The following is a 14827-nucleotide window of genomic DNA, read 5'->3' on the forward strand; positions in this document are numbered from 1 at the left end:
AGCAGTAAACAACCTGGCTCATCAAGGCTCTTCCCACACGGTGACAGTTGAGCTTTTCTTACTGTGGGGATTTTTCCAATTACTGTCCTGACAGAATCATTCAACACCACACTGGTTTTTGCCTTCTTTCTGGAGGTGGAATGAGTTCTTGATGATCAAATGCAATCTTTACTGCCATTTCAGACTGTAGGTATTGCAGGTCAGGCAATACTTGGGACACTGAGGCTGTGCCTCCTCTGAGCTCTGTGCAGGTATCATGCAGGACCCAAAACTTACCAGCAACTTCAGTTCTTCTTTGAAAGAAGCAGTTGTTAAAGTCTTTCTAACCAACTTTTCTTGACTCCTTGAAAACTCAGCTTTAAGGAAGACTTTTGAGAAGATTGTAGCAAAATAATTGGATAGCTTTTGACTCTGTCTGGTTTCTTTCTGACACTGGCAGTTTAACCTGGCAGCTAGAGAGCAGGTGAACTTGAGTGGTGACATTGAGCTGCTCTTGTGTGCTGAACTCTTCTTTGGTCAATATGGCATTTTTGGCCAGCAAGGCCGAAGTCTCTTCTGAGCTAAATGTCAGACTGGACTCCCACCCTCAGCTATCACCAGAGTGAATGGGGTCAACTTATGGCACCGAAACATGATGTTGAATATGTAGACACAGGTAGAAGGGGTGATTGATGGACTTGTCAATGAGGGTAGACCCAGGAGAGGTTGGCCAGTTTTGCAGCTTAATTGAGGACTTTTACCTGGTCTCTTTCCTTGCTTAGGTGGGACTATCTAGGGGACACTGAAGAGATTTTGGGCTTTTGCAGTATCCAGTTGTTCTTGTTACTTGTGCATGGCAAGCGTGCTGCATCCTTTTCCTTTGCTATAGAACCTGTCATTTATCAGACCTCGCCTTGATTGCTCGTATATTGTTCCCCTAAACCCAGACTTTTTATGACAATCACTCTTTTATCTGTCCAGAGTTTGTGAAGAGCGTGTGATGTGCTGGCCTAGCTGTTAACATTTCATGCAGAAAGTGCTGCACTGGCTGTCGGTGGTGCAATTTGAAAAGCTGAAGGATGGCGGTGTGTGGTCCAGTCTTTAGCTACACAAGAGATCTGACCTTTTGTCTGGTATCTGAGGAAACCTGAAGTATTTGGTCAAACTGCTTTAATGAGGTTACAATTGGGTAACAGGACGCTCTTTACCAGGAAATGTTGGCATAGGAGTTAAATTTCTCCTAGACCTTAAAGCATCTGCCTTCAGTTATCTGGAGTCTCCCAATCTACCAGTGTGATAGGGATGGTCTGCACACAGCTTGAAGACCTGGGGGACAGAAGGATGGACAGCTTATCTTTGCAGAAGGCAGTGCTGTGAAACCTTTGAGGAGGAATAGGTAGAGTTACAGATATCAGTGGGTGTAGTCCCGAGGCTGTCCTGTTAAAGAAGAAACATTTTCAAGATCAGCTGTCTCACTTCAGGCTTCAAACTGGAGTTAACTATTTAATAGACTTTGTAATGACTTCTATGTTTACGTATTGGACTTACAGAAAATTTTCTCCAATGTTATGTCTCGAGAGCTGCAGAGGCAATGCTTGTTCCCTTTTACTTTGCTCTGCATCATTTCACTCCATCAATTCCTGTTGTTATTTTCTCTTAGGGTTCATAAAAGTGGCTTTCACTTTGGTCCCACATTTCCGGCACTTTCCACCATTTTTACTGGAAGAATCAACTGTCCTCTCTTGCAACTCTCCAAATTCAGTGTATCTTGTCTGGCATAGCCTGAATGTTCTCATATGTGGGAAAAAAGGACAAACAGTACCAGTTCTCATATTTGAAGAAAGATCCTTTCATACTACATCAATTTAACGTCAAAGAAAAATTAAAACTTGATGTTGTTGTTTACAATTTTTTTTCAAACCCCTTTAGATTTCTTGTTTACATAAATTGAATGATTTCATGTCTGTGAAACAAAACAATGGGTAGTGTTGATGCTGTGTATTATGAAATAGGTCTTCATGGATCATGTTTTGGGAGTATTTCAGTGTCTGTATCCATTCAGACTTTGACTTCTCCACAAGACTTAGAAGATCCCAAATGTTGGTTGTGCATACATAATAACTTATTCGTAACTTCTTTATATGCCACTCTTCTTCCTCATAATTATACTAATAAAACTCATTACAGAAATCAAAGCCAGCTAATACAATATATCTGATGGACAGCTGTCTCTGGATGCATGAATTATAATTACATGAAGCAAGATGGTCTTATTATGTCAGGGTATCTTTGCTCTGAATAAATTTCTATTACTGGTGTGTAATCTTTTGACTCAGGCCAGATGATAGGAACTTGCCCAAATAAGTCCCTTACAGTATTACTATTGAGCTACGCTTTCACCTGTAGAATTACGATCAGATAAGTGATGTTGGAAGTTGTGACTTTGAGTTTCAGGGGTCTGAGCGAGGTTGAGGGCTAGGGGGAACAAGAAGCATTTCTCACCTATACTGGTCTTACCTCTTCAGTCTGCTTTCAGGCTATAACTTAATGCCATACACTGATTTAGATGTAGCACTTGTCAGCCAAGAATAAGACTATAAGACAGAGACATACGAGGACTTGACCCACACTTTATTGTGAATATGTGATTGAACTCTGAGCTGACAGATAGAGACAGCCATTAGTGTGGGAAAGTGAAATTGTTCTGCCATGTAAGATTTCAAAATATCCTAAACTCAGCTCTGTAATTTAAGATTAGAACTCTCTTAGCGAATTTCTCAATCCTCTCTTATTTTTCTCCCTTTTCTTCTGTACTTTGCTAATAAAAATGGCAGCATCTACTTTTGAGATATCCCTTGGGACACTCCTTATTTCAAGGGATTTTTCTCCTTACATCTCTAGTATTCATATTAACCAGAACAAACTGATACTTAATGCTGAAGCCACAAACCTTTAGTGGGTCCCTTTGCTCTAAATTTAAGACAAGTTAAGGTATTTGCATGGCAGCAATGCAATACTGAGTATCTGCTTACGTTGAACTGCAGAGGCAAGGACTAGAAAATTGCAAATTATCCAGCCATACTGGCATTTCTTTCTCTGAAAGTGTTTTGACCCTTCTCCAAGAAGCTGAGTTAACACTGATCAGTGCTGACATGAGAGACCTGGAAAAAGAGTTTGTATCCTCAAGAAATGTAGGGAATACTTACAAATAGGAAACTTTCTCTGAAGAAAAAGAGTTTCCTTATTGCTATGCCTGACCTATCAGGGAAGGTGTAGCATGTCATGTCAGACAGTCTGTTCTTCTTCTGATCTGCTGGAGATGATAAAGTAATGGGGAATCAGAAAAGAACAAGAGTAAATGAGCATGTGACATCTCTCCCACTTTTACCCCAGGATGTTGTCTTGTGTATCAGGCAGAATCAAGAATATTCAAAGGACTCGTGAAATATCCAGAAAGTAAAACAAAACAGGAGATGGAAAAGCCTGTTTCTTGACTTTGAGGGCACGTTAAAATAAGAAGAAGACAACAATTCTCCAATCCTTACTATTAAAAGACGAATAAATCAGATTTGTATTTAGTGATAATAAAGGCATCATATGCACAGTGAGAAACCTGTCCCTGTATTTATTATATGTAAGTTTTGATTTAAACTACTTCTGCTTCACAAATGTACTTTATATCAACGAGAGCAGTATTTACACTGAGTTTTTAATTAAAGAAATGTAGTCATCTTTTATGTTTGCAGTTTGCCTGCAAGCATATTTTTTCCCCCTTCAATTCATTCTGTCAAAATGGTTAGACAAATTGTGGAAACATGTTTGAATTATGGATTATTTGTCAGTTGTCCATAGCAAGATACCAGCTGTAGCTAAAAGTTAGGGACATACCTAAACTTGTCTTCTGAGCTCCTTCTCAGGAAAGAAATCGTTTCAAAAAGGTGCTTCAACCCATGAGGATGAGGAAAATGTGGTTGTACCTCTGTTCTCTGTGAAAAAACTCTTGCAGATCTGGAGCTCAACATTTTGATTGTTAAAGATATCTGAGATATTTTGTGACTGTTTATGTTAATTAGGATACAAGTTTTTGCCCTCAACAAACTGATTCAGTATTTATGAACTGTTGTTGCTTCTGTCCCAGCCAAATTTCAGCTCTTGACTACATTGTTTTCAGTGTTAGGACAAAATTATGTGAGTTTTGTATGGAAACTCCTAGGAAATGTGGGTTATGGAAAGGAAAGATATCAATAAAACAACCTCTGGCCTGGTTTCTAGTTTGGTTCTTGGTTTGTGAATAGTCTTGTGGAATTCAGCAATTCAGAGGAAATCCGTTGTCATTGAAGGACAGCAGTGTGATACACTAATGCAGTGGACAACGTGGTTCTTGTGATGAGAAATTACAAAATGGAACATTAAAATGAAAGGAAACCTCAGGAAGCTACCTGATGCTAGAAATCTTAATTGATACTGCTGGAATATTAATTGATACTGCTAAGCATCAATTATTTTTCTTGGAGGAAAAAAAAGAGAAAAAAGAATTCAAGTTGTAGTGATTGGTAAAAGATCACTCGAAATTTTGTGGACTGTTTTCTGTGAGGATCGAGATTAAACCTGGAGAGTGCACAAAGCCCAGTGGTCTCCAAGAGCAGAGGGAAATGAAATGGGGACAGTTCCTCTGCCTGAGGTGGCAACCAGGTGCTCTCCATGTCCTCTGGAACATCCTACTCCTACAGGGCTCTTTCTCCCATACCAGGGGTTTCATCCCCAGCACAAAGGGTGAGAGACTGGGCTGACAGCCCTGGTACTTTAGGACATCTTTGCCAACATCCTCATTTGTGCAGAGGATTTATCTGAGCCAAAATGTAAAGCACAGAAAAAGAGAAAATGTTTTACATGCTTTTAAACACAGGGACTGCTGGTACTGTCACTGCCTGTGTTTGCCTAGAAACAACGCACCCGGCTGAGTAATTTATTTTCAGTGTATAATCTTTGATGGCTGAAGAGCAGAAAAGCTGTTCAATACATTTGGAAATGACTGCAGCTACAAGGTGAGAGAGCAGTATTTAATATCTATTTTGAAACCCATACTGGAGGCACCTGATAAACTGCCAGAAGATGGGGTTTGTAACACACACAAAGCTAAAATTTGAAGGACTAACAAACACTGAAGCCACTCATAGGGGGATATAAAATGCTGTGAAGTCTGGGCTCAATTTATTTTGCCCTTATAAAATGCAGTTGTCTGAGTTGTTTTAATATTGTGGGTCAGTAAGCGGAGACTGAAAATTTCACAAGAGTGTGCAGTTTTGAGTGATCCTCTTTTGAAAATATTGCAGAATATGGGGCACCTGTGATCTGATTCAGCCCACCATGAGCAGGAGCAGGAAACACCAAAGGAGCAAAGGTAATGGCAAACAAGGAACTAAACTTTTTTAAGCCTCAAAATAGTCTAGTTATGGTCGAAGCCTTGGCCAGTGTTGCCAACACTTCTTGTTCTCTTATTCACTATCCCTCTTTGGAAGCAGGGAGAGAAAGCTTAAAATGATAACATTTAAAAAGGGCATCAATACACACACACAAAAAAAAGCTTAATAAATGCCATTTTCACAGTCACCTTTGCATTGATAGGGTGGATATTACATCAAGTATAAGACCAGGAATAAACAAATAACTGATAGGGTGATATGGGAAAAAGATAGATTAACTCTTAAATCTGGAGCTACAATATCTGTATGGTCTTAAAGCTTGGTGGTGCTGTCTCACAAGGTCCCTTAGTATAGAATACAGGATCGTAGAATTAACCCTGTAACAGGCAGCCACTGGGTGGCAAAGAAAAAAACCTTTCTGGAATCAGGTCTGAAAAACTAAAGTGTTTGGACAGTCTGATTTTGGGGACATTTTTCCACCATAAGAAATCCCCTCCTGGGCTAAGTGGAATGTGATGAAGCTGGTGCCACAGGTGAAGTGCAGGGTTATCCTCTGTTCCTTGGGCCCTGGGGAATAGGGACCCTCATGAATGAGAGGTCTCTCTTGCTTTCCTCCACCTGCAAAATGGCACTGAATGTATTTTCTTACTAATCCCCAAGTTCTTGTGAGTCTTGTCAGTAAAATGCATTAGAGTCTCCAGCAGAAGGACCTTTGTAGATTTTCAATCTGCATTTATCCCATGGGTTCCCTGAGGGCTGAGGGTGGCCCAAAATGATCAGTGCTAAAATGTTATCTCAACAGGTGTTACCAGGAACCATGCAGACACCTCTGGACCAGGACTTGTGTTTTTTACAGTGACAATCTTGAGCAGCAGAAAGGAAAGGCATAGTGAAGAAGTTTGCAATCAAGCTACAGCTTGAGCTTAACCCAAAGCTCTGAAGTAAAGGAGAGGCTCACCCACCAATGGGCAGAGGCTACAGAAAACAAGGTGAGGGTAGGTATAAGATTATGATAGGTGTGGAAATGAATGGAACTATGTCTCAGCTATTCAAAGAGTAATGAAGGAAGGAGTGTAAGTGTTGTTTTATACTTGATAAGAAAGACCAGGACATAGAGATGGGTATCTGCAAATCAAAGGTAATTATTTTACTGTGACAGAAATAAGAAGTGAGACTTTTATTGTTGCAGTACAGTCCAGGCTATAGTCAATTGCCTTGGAAAGAATCTTTATGGTGTTAAGGTAGACTTGGCAAGTTCTGTCCTTTTGTGTGTGAAATCACCTGTACAGCAGTGTGTTCAATTTCCAGCCTGGTGTTGCTGACACACACAAACAAGGCAGGACTTCTCTGGATGAGGTATCATCTAACCCCATGATCAGGGACTATCTGAGTCCAGAAGGACTTACAACCAGTCCCACCAACACATTCACCCACATCAGTTGCTGCCATTGGTGTCCATAGGAGACTATCCATAAAATTCACCATGCATACAAGCACTTGTAACATCCTTTATTAATATGAACAGCTGCAAAATTCAGACAGAAGAAGCAAATGGGTGACGAGCAAGAGGAAAAAGGAAATTACGATAGCAACCAGACAGTGTAAGGACTAGCAATGTGCCTAGCTGATGGTATTGCACCCATAGTTTTTAAAATGTGTAGTAAGGGATAAATAAACTGATAAATAAAATGGATCTCAAAAGGCCACATGGGAAAGATGCACAGTCTTGATTACCTAATTACGGAAGGAATATTGCAGAAATGGAAATAGTACAACAAAGTCCCATAATGACTTCAAGATTGGAGGCTCCAAAATGGTTAGTGAAACTAGGTCTGTATCCCTCGCAAAGAGAAAAGATTAAGAGGGGACCTCGCTGAGCTGCAGAGGGCTCTGGGGGGAACCGCAGGGAGCAGTGCTGCAGTTATTAGAGCTAATGTCAAATATGAGGATAAGGGACACGGCTCCAGTGAGGTCTTGCACTGTACAAATGTAATACATTTTTTTTTCCAGAGGGTATATATTATAAGCTACCAGATGCTGCTCTAGAAGCGACCGATCTGACCAGATTTCAAATAGAGCAAGAAGCATATGGAGAGAGAGCAGGAGAAAAAGAGTATATTATGGAGAACAACTGTTAACTGGAGGAAAGGATAGGCCTAGCTGGGCTTCCTGGCCTCCTGCCATCTTAAGATTTTCTTATGTCCCTATGTAATCTTCTGACTTTTGATTTAGATGTTTCCTAAAAATGTGGCCCAGTGGTTGGTACATACTAGGCATTAGCCCAAGAAAAGAATGAAAAAAAAATATGCACTGTATCTCATTAAAGAATTTTTGAAGGGAGACTTTGAGGCGCCATTTGCTTCTTGTTACTCATCTTTGCAAATGTCTCTTGTCTTCCCAGGCTCTGCCCTGATGTGTTAGCGTTAGCAGCCTGTGGCTTTCTGAGCCGCACTGAAACGGGAACTCAGAGCGGCCAACCTAAGTCAGTCAAGCAGAGACGGCAGCGCAAAGCAAAGGAGGACGACAAAAATAAGATCGAGTGAAGTAAACCATACAGGATCTTTTTGTGCACATAAACAGTATCAGGTGAAAAAATGTTGTCTGCTAATGGCTTTTCAGGCTGCTGTTGGGAATAAGGATCACTCTTATATTTGAAATATTTACGGTTCAATTAACAGCATTTGTTTCCACGAAATATTTTAAAAGAGAACAGTATTTATCTTTAATTATTTTTCATTTTCTTTGACAAAAGATTCCAATATAGATATTGCTGTAGGCACAGGGGGCACTGAACATCAAGAAGTGGATTCTGTAAACAATTTTTCTCAAAGCACTAGAAAGTTTAAATATTAATTTGGCCATAATTGGCAGAGAAGCAATTAAAAACGCTACAAAGCTGACTTTCTCCCTCCTTTACTTTCTCCTCCCTTTTCATTTAACCACAGTATAGAGAGTAGATGTAAAACAATAGGACCCTGAGCTGTACGGCATTCTAAGCCTAGCTTGCCTTAAAGCTACAATATGGATTTAATTTATATGCAAATGTAAGCAATAAAAAGCCAGACACTGTAGAAATTATAGTATTTTTCATAGATGCTTCAGCACTGGCACACAAGCCAGCACTCATTTCAAACAAGGAGCTAATTATTACTGGTCACTAGGCTACCTTTTTCTTTTAATATCTCTCTCTTTCTTCCTCTGACCCCCCCTTTTTTTTTTAACAATGAGTAAATTATTTTCTTGAGTGAGGAGGGAGGGGGGGGGAGGGAGAGAAAGAAACTGGAATATTGGGGGTGAGTGAATGAAAACAGCCAGAAATATCTCCTGTGAGATTCAACATCAGGATAATTTCACAGTCTCGCTTTTTGACTGCTGTGTCCTGAAGCTGACCAGCACCATGCAAGGCTGATCAAAGGCCATCGGAAACATCAAGTAAGCCTAAATGGGGCTAAAGTATGCTAATAGAGAAGCTAAATGTACTTTAATCCTGTTATAATACAAGGTAACTTAGAGGCAGTGAAGGGCCTTGTTGCTTTTCCCTACTGGGTCCAGGACCCCTGCAAACCTTGAATAGAAGTTGCTTCCTATTCTTTGCCGGCCGGGGTATGGCTTTCTCAGATGCACACACAGTCCCCTCCTCCTCCGTTTACTAAGTGTCAACAGTCGGCTGAGCAAGACTTCTCCGCTCCTTAGATCAGCACCCTGTGACCTTCCACATTTAAGCACAGACCATTAAGCTAAGCTTTCCAGCTGTTGCCTGAATTATGAGGGATTTTTTTTTTCAGAGGAGGGCAGAGCTTAGAGGAACACTAGGCAACAGTTTTATATTATGGACCTGCTGCCACCCAACTTGCTATGCAGAGCAATGTGCTTTCCGCAGGGCTGCAGCAGACGGGTGACATTGGCTGAAAACAGGGGGCTGCTTTGAAGTGATTCAGACCCAGGGCTGTCCGGCTTTGGCATCATTGTGCTCGCTCGGGGAAACATAATCTAATTTTAGGAAGAGGAGGAAACAAAGTAAACATGACTGAACTGCTCTGCACTGTATGTGCCGGCTGGGACAGCATCCCCAGGAATATGTGTGCTCCCCGGGCAACTTTCTTCTTCATTTTCCTTCTTCTTTTTTAGACACCGATTTTGGTGCATCCTACTGAACAGAGGAAAAAAAGAGTGGTAGTTCTGCCCATGAAATGATATGCTTTAGTGGATGCCCCAAACTAACTATTGCTTGTAAACCCCAGATTAAAAAGGAGACTGGTGTAACTTTAAAGCCAGCCAACTGCCTTAGTGACTGTATCAGAAGATTAAAAACAAAGGTTTCATTGAAGCACTACCTCCCACTGTGCAGCTGAAAGTCTCACGGCTGAGGCAAATGGTCCTAAATATCTTTCTGTTAAGTACAAATTACATACTGGATATATTAAGTTGTAATGGTACATTTTTCAAGAGTCACTTTGCTTGTGTGAGAGCACCAGTAAAGGCTCAAAAAATGCTGACTGTATGGCACACGGAAACAAAAAGGAATCTGCCTTTCACGTAAAATGTTTTGTTCGCATCAAATCCTCTTTTTCCTCCATCTCTCCCCATCCCCCAGCTAAGTCTGGAATTTCAAATGCCAGAACCAGTATGTACAGTAAGTCCTTCTGAAATCCATGGCAGAGAAATAGTATCCTGGCCTAGCAAACTATTATCTGCATTTACATTCCTAAGCCTTACCCCTCTGTGTTAGTGCTGATAGGAGCCCTTTAGATCAGCTGAAATGTAACTGAATAAAGATGCTCCAGAAAATGTCTTTTTAATGTGGAATTATCTTTCATTTACATAGGCAACCTCCCTTAACTCAGCACATGTGCTATAAGGCTTCATGTAATAGAAACATTCATATAAAACTTAATGATTAGCATTCATTCTGCTCCCAGATGATCAATAAAATGCTAAGTTAACACATAAGTTGCAAAGAAGTCTATAAGAATGCATAAACTTGCACTACTGTGTGGGATGTAGGTAAATAATGACTGTGGAGCAGAAGAAGAGAGCAGTGCCCCACTTGTGAAATGGGCAGTGGTACCACGGCTGTTCCTGCCACTGGCTTCGTTCCCAACTGGTCTTGGAATGTCTTATGTCTCACATGCACTGCCATGCCTGCAAACATCCATGTGCACAGGCACACATACACTGCTACAGCAGATAAAAAAAGGACCAAGCAGACAAAAACAAATAAAAAGCTGTCTATAACATCTTCTCTTTGCATTTTCTGTGAAGGACCACTTGTGATGTGCTTTCTCTACAAAAATAATTTGCAACTACTAAATAAGACAGAGGTAGCATAGATGGGAGCTATGGATAAAAGTTAAAATCACAGAGTGGCACACTTTTGCCCAGATACCTTTACATCAGTCTTGCACAAATGATTTTGAAGGCCTTATTCCGACAAATAAATTGTGTAGATTTTGAAAGAATTTGTTTGAACAGTATAGAGTTAACATTAGAAAAATGTTTTTGTCAAGGACATACTTAGCTTCTACTGAAATATTTCAGTTCTAATCTGCTCCTCTTTAGCCCCTCTAGGAATAACTTTCTCATTTTTAGGTGTTTATCTACCTATCTATGCAACATCCAAAAGTTATGTTGTTTGTCTGTCTTTCCCTTACAAGATTAACTGAATTGCTGTTGTGTTTTAATTATCAACAAATTTTGAAATGAAAAGCATTTACAAGACTCTTGCCAGTTCAGCTGCAATTTTCTGGATTTGTTTTTAATTAACAGAAGTCCTTCCCTACACATATGAATCTTGACAGAAATCTTTTTGTTCTTACAAACACCCATACACTTGTTTTGCTGTTCAATATCTTTCCACGTCTATTTCTCCATCACTTTTTTAAAAATAAAAATTTAAAAAAATTCAATGACCAACTGAGAGTGGGCAATTTCAGTCCACAAGAGCTCCAGAGATAGTCTTTGAAATTATTACAAGGCACCTAGTTCAGATATATTGAATGAAAAGATGTAAGAGATTTCCCCCCTAAATTTCCATCTAAATTTACAGGTTAATTTTTTTTCAGGTGTTCATAATTTACAAGATAATGATAACTCGAGGTCATATTTGACTGCTTAAATGTTTCTACTCTAGTTCAAACACTTTATTTATTATTTTTATTAATTTAATTTCTAAAATATCAGAATCTCTATTGCCACCACAAGAAACCTCTACAGCATGAATAAAAGAGGTCAAAAAACCCAGCCAAACATGAGCTATATGTTAACAGCAATGATGAATTAACATGCATAGTTTGTTTCACTCTTCTGCAGTTTTGTGATTTTTTGCATCATCTATGTTTATCAACAAAATGTTTTTATTTCTTCATCAAGCATTTACAGTTTTGTTGAGACAGACAATTAATATTTCATGTAGTTATTTCCAGACTTGGCAGTTAATGTCTCTTTCCCATATAGAGAATTGTTGAAGGGCAATTTGCCGGGGCAAAAGCCACTGGAAGGCAAAGTGCAGCTCTGTAGCAGCACGAGAGGTTATGAACACGACTGAGTGACGGGAATTGTTAGACCACATAGCAAAGCTCAGTTATTAGTTACCTGTTAAACTATCTGTGCTTTATTAACAGAGATGAGGTAGGTGCACTGCCCACACAATCTAATCGATAGGTAATACATAAAGCACACTGTGTAGCAGATACTGTACTTACTGACTGTCAAGTTTTCATTTTTAAAAATACTTTAAAATATAAAGAAGAGCTGAGATGAGGTTGTGCCAAAAATCCCCTTTTATATGTTGTGAAGTAAAGTGTACAAATCTGAGTTTTGATTTCAAACATTTTGCCCCACCAAATTTCCTAGACTAGTTTTGAGCTTATTTGGCTTTCCTGTCTCCAAGAAGATGAGGCTGAAAGGTTGGCAATGTCTCCTCCTCTTCTAGTACCCAGAATTGGACAGACTCTACATGGTTGCAGAAATGCAGCTCTGCATGCTGTGGTTCGTGGGATTTTGCAAGCTTTATTAAGATGTCCCTCTTCTGAAATTAAAAACAAAGGAGAAGGAAACCACCCAGTCACACTAGGTGAGTTCGCTTACCCGTGTTCTGAACTGAGAGATAAGCTGCAATATTTACAGTTTAAATGTGGGGCATATTCTGGGATGAAGTCACAGCTGACTGTTTTTCTGAATCATGCTTGGCCCCAAGCCTGAGATAAAGAAAGTGTCAATATATATTTGCCTGTGGAGTAGCTAATTAGAACAATTAATCTGAGAACTAGGACAAGCTGTGAGACCATGAGCTGATTCAGGCACACCCTCTACTAACTTAAATTTTGATCAATGTTTAAAATACCATGGGAAAGACTGGGGTGATGAGGCCCAGTGGCTGAGATTCAGGTTCACTGTCAGCGCCCCTGTTGCTGTGACATGCGGTCAGACCTCGGGCAACGCGTCTTCCTCTTGTCTCTGAAACAGGCCAGTGATATGCACTGCCTTCTTGAGCTTTGTGGTTACAAGCAGTATGCTGTGAATGAAATGTTAAGTACATCTCAAAGCCAGCCAAGACAAGAATTGCATTTTTCTTCCTAATATCTATTAGCTCAGAGCAACGGAAGAACCCCACTTGCTACCAGCTCACTCTTGTTGTTTGGAGTTGAGGAGCTAGCCTGATCATATCCACCAGATATTTGCTTTCAGGGTCGCATGCAAGTAGAGCAAAAGAAAGATCTTTTGTGGGAATGACATGCTTGGAAATATACTTGTCCAAAACAAACAGTGCTTGTTCTTTCTTCAGCTAATTCACTGAAAAGATATTATTTTGGTCAAGAAAACGGTATCAATTCTCTTCCTTTTAGGCAGGATGGTGGCAGGTTTCCCATGTAGATTTGTTGAAGGTATAATTTTGACAGGAGCATCTGGCTCCTTTGTGAGCTTCACAAGCAATTGTGTGGCAGTAGCTTTGGGTCGGCCTCTGGTTGAGCCATGTGGGCAGCCCTTTGACATGTCTGTGCTGCTTTTCCTGTTCCACTCGGTTTTGTTTTGACTCTCTTTTGAGCTTCCTAAATATGCAGCCTTGCTCTGCAGATTCCCTGGGACAGTTTCATTCAAGGTCCCTGACAAGGACTGTGGTTTTGCCAGGACTCAAGGATCCATTCTCACACTGATGCTGTGTGTTACATTAGCCGACAGCTGCTTTTGGCAAGGTTTTTTTTTTTTTAGAAATCCTCTTAGAGAAGGGAAAAGAGTGATCTCTGGATAGTAGAGCTTTCAATTCTCAAAATAAACCATGCCATGTTGTTTAAGAATTTAAAAGCACTTATGAGTGTCCCTGGTACAGTAACGTGTAGTGTGGTCCTTCTGCCCTCTTCAAATATATGATGCCTGGCTTTTATTTTCTAGGTATATTTACAGTAAAAAAAAAAAAAAAGGCCTGAATTTCTTTTCTTACTTCCCTGTGTACAGAGTGATGTGAAAATATCCTTTTAGCCTGATTTACATGAATGCAACCACAGCACCCAGATTGTGCCAGCTTGCTGTATTTGGCAAGCAGTACAAAGGTTCAGGATACCTTGACTTCTGCTTCCCAGATCCTCTGAGCATTTTGGGCACCATGCTCCAGACATATACTGTTGTGCCTACCACTGTGAGTGACTGGGAAGTGACCACCAGCTGTGCTGGTGCTGGGTTTGTCCAGCCATGAGTGGTGCGAGCGAGGAGATGGGCAGGTAGGAAAGATGCAGCTGGGAAGGCATGGACTCCCAAGCTCAGTTCTCTCTTAGCCCATCCTTAGGCTGCTTGAAGAAGCTCACCTACGTTGTACACATTGATGATGTGGCAAAGAGGGTCCCTGTCTCCTCCTGGTGAACCATCCCTTGGGGCCAGCAGTGAGGATGCCTGTGTAGTTCCATCACTTACCACACAAGGCCAGCTGGGGCATGAGCCCAGGGGATGGATGTGCTGTGAGCAGTTCATCATGGTGATGTGTGCTGTACCATACAGACTGAAATCACCAGAAGATTGTTCAGGAGAGATCTCTGGCTAAAACAGCATATAGTGAGCAGGGATGATGGAATAATTTGTAACTGGTTGTTTGGATAAATTTCATGTCACTGAGAACAGTTCACAAATCAGGAAGCTGTTTCAGAGCTAAGTAGTTCATGTTTATTAAAATTAGGAAAAAGCTTGGCTAAAATCAGTGTTTAAAGAGGAGCACATGACTGAAGCATATTTAAAGAGACTGTCTCAAGTCCGTAGCATTACTGCATTGAGTGTACTGGCTTTCTTTGAAAAGACATAGAGACACAATACAAATACAGAAAGAGAGGGTGTGCACGTGATAAGATGGAGGGAGAAACCTGTGTCTCTAGCAAAATTACAGAAGCATCAGAAACACCAAAAAGCATTATAGTACTATTGAGAAATCCAAATACTGCACC

The 14827-nt window shown here is 40.4% G+C and overlaps 1 long non-coding RNA gene across 1 annotated transcript in view; it reads right to left on the reverse strand.

Moving 5' to 3' along the window:
• Positions 1–1218: 1218 nt before the first annotated feature.
• Positions 1219–14827, reverse strand: part of LOC113944000 — a 28755-nt gene continuing 15146 nt past the window's right edge. Inside the window, exon 3 of the long non-coding RNA XR_003526547.1 lies at positions 1219–1305. This is a non-coding gene — a long non-coding RNA (uncharacterized LOC113944000). The remainder of the gene's footprint in view (positions 1306–14827) is intronic.

The sequence above is a fragment of the Corapipo altera genome, unplaced genomic scaffold (genome assembly GCF_003945725.1).
Source record: "Corapipo altera isolate COAL_440 unplaced genomic scaffold, ASM394572v1 45, whole genome shotgun sequence".
Taxonomy (NCBI): Eukaryota; Metazoa; Chordata; class Aves; order Passeriformes; family Pipridae; genus Corapipo; species Corapipo altera.